A 2,810-nucleotide genomic window follows, 5' to 3' on the forward strand; every position below is an offset into this window, starting at 1 on the left:
TATTGACTCTACAGGTGGTCTCATTATACTATTCTCTCTACATTTATATATGTTTGAAATTAATTTTCCATGATGATTTAAGGAAGGAATTAAATATGCATATGTATTTATATATATATTCAATCAATACAAAAATACCTTTTTTTTTGCAGTTTTATAACTTTATTTCACAATCAGCCGTTAGTTCTCATCCACATTGTCTGTAGATTTTTGAAAGTGGTGACAGGTACACAGGTAACCAACGTATAGAGTTTGTCTTGTGAATCTTCATCCTCATTGCGTTTTCTGGACAACCGCACACGGATGCGGTAAGGGACATTCCTTATTCCTTTGGCCAGACAGCTTTGTTGAGCCTGGTGTCAATTCACACATCTGGAGCTCCCATCTCCTTCATGGCAAATTTCCGGATCTCTTTGAGTGCCCAAGGGGCACGCTTCTCGACGCCAGCTCCACGTATGCGCTTGAGGATGTGATGGTGTATTCTCTGGTCACCACCTCGTTGGTGGCAGAACGGCCCTTCTTCTTCTCGCCACCCTTCTTTGCGGGAGACATCTGCTGGGCCCAGGTTGGAAAGGAAGAGTGCGCGGTATTATGTCCAAAATACCTTCTAAATATAGGGTTTTTCTAGCTCACTCTAGTCTACTATAAAAATGTGTTGAAATGGCCAGTTGGCCCTGCCTGTCACCAGGCCAATTGCCCTGAGGAACTCAACGGTGGGTTTGGAAGCATTTAACTGTTTTTCCAAAATTTTTTTCCCCTTTCGTTATGTTAAGGAGATGCAGTCACCAAGCACCCTGAACCAGACCAAGCCTCACCACAAGAGCTACACCTGTGACCTTTGCCTTGTTTTCAGTGCTAAGATCTCTCCAGGAGGAGCTTGGGCATTATGACCGTAATGTGACCTGCAGTGTATGTGGAAGCTTGTTTTCCAACTGAGCCTGCAAAAGTGATCCCCACCTCTCCCTTTTGAATATTCATTCCCAATCTGAAAGACAAGGCCCCTGCTTCCCTCTGTCTGGGGATGCCATGATCCCGCATGGTCTCCTCCTTGCTGCGAGTATACTCCACTTTGGGAGACAACTTACATCTGGTGGACAGTCTGATTGAACTCGCCAGGAGGTGAAGCACTTTGGTTTCGGTAACAAGCCCACAGCAGAGAGGGTTGGGGCTAGTCAAATCCTTTTTAGAGGTCAAGTCTTGAGAACTATTTATTTTGCATTTTTAAGTTCATTCCTGAGTCACATTTGAATATCTCATTTTTATAAGTGTATAAAACTTCACTATAAATAGTGTTTTAATGTCGCCTTTTCTTTCCCCTTTATATTCACGATAACCCTGTGAGGAATGTGGATACTAAAAACACTGTGAAGAAGCAAACAAGATGAATTGAGTGACTTGTTCAGAGTAACCCAACTCCAGGGGTGTGTGGGCCTGGCTGCTTTCCCATGGCTTCTGCCATGGCGTCCACTGGGCACTCTGAGAAAACAGGAGGAAACCATTAGTAAAAGAATGTATCTGTGGTATGGCCAATAGGCACATGAAAAGATGCTCAACTCACTAATCATCAGGGATATGCAAATCAAAACTACACTAAGATATCATCTTATGCCTATTGGAACAGCTATAGTAACCAAGACAGAAAATAACAAATGTTGCAGAGGTTGTGGAGAAAAGGGAACCATCATCCACTGCTGGTGGGAATGCAAACTGGTGCAGCCACTATGGAAAACAGTAGGAGATTCCTCAAAAAACTGAAAATGGAAATACCATAGGACCAGCCATCCCACTACTAGGTATTTATCCAAAGACCTTGAAATCAACAATTCAAGGAGACTTTTGCACCCCTTTGTTCAATGCAGCACTATTCACAATAGCTAGGAAGTGGGAGCAACCCAAGTGCCCATCAACTGATGACTGGATAGAGAAGATGTGATACACATGTATATAGAATGGAATACTACTCAGCCATAAAAAAGACGAAACCATCCCATTGACAATAACATGGATGGACCTTGAGGGTATTATGTTAAGCGAAATAAGCCAGAGAGAGAGAGACAAACACCATATGATTTCATTCATATGTGGAAGATAAACAAACACATGGACAAAGAGAACTGTTTAGTGGTTACCAGGAGAAAGGGGGGTGGGGAGTGGGCACAAAGGGTGAAGGGGCGCACCTATATGGTGACTGACAGATAATATTTGTAGTGAAATTTTACAATGCTGTAAACCATCATAACTTCAATACAAAATAAATAAATAAAAGAATGTATCTGTGGGAAGGGGACCCAGGCTGTGTTCCAGGGGAGCATGTGTTAGAAGAAAGGCCCTAGCCCTTCTTTGCATACCCCAGTTCTTAGTCTCTATAGAACTTTAGGCAAGTCACTTACACTCTAAGACTCGGTTTCCACATTCAAAAAACAGGATAACAATGGTCCAGCCCCGTGGTCGAGTGGTTAAGTTCGCGCGTTCTGCTTCGGCGGCCCAGGGTTTCACCGGTTCAAGTCCTGGGCGCAGACATGGCACCGCTCATCAGGCCACGCTGAGGCGGGATCCCACATGCCACAACTAGAGGGACCCACAACAAAAATACACAACTATGTCCCAGGGGGCTTTGGGGAGAAAAAGGAAAAATAAAATCTTTAAAAAGAAAAATGGGATAACAAGACTTGCTTTGTAGGTTGCTTTGAATCTGTCTACACTGAATGAGCACTTGGGGCACCGTGGGCTCTATGTGAATGCTGGCCGTCATCTTGAATGTGATGAGGTGTTTGGAATTTAGACCACTTTACAGGCAATGTTTCAAAGAG

General features: G+C 43.5%; 1 pseudogene; it reads right to left on the bottom strand.

The window, feature by feature from the left end:
* Positions 1-157: 157 nt before the first annotated feature.
* Positions 158-552, bottom strand: LOC103548575 (large ribosomal subunit protein eL31-like; annotated as a pseudogene).
* Positions 553-2,810: the final 2,258 nt, after the last annotated feature.

Source organism: Equus przewalskii, chromosome 10 (genome assembly GCF_037783145.1).
Source record: "Equus przewalskii isolate Varuska chromosome 10, EquPr2, whole genome shotgun sequence".
Lineage (NCBI taxonomy): Eukaryota > Metazoa > Chordata > Mammalia > Perissodactyla > Equidae > Equus > Equus przewalskii.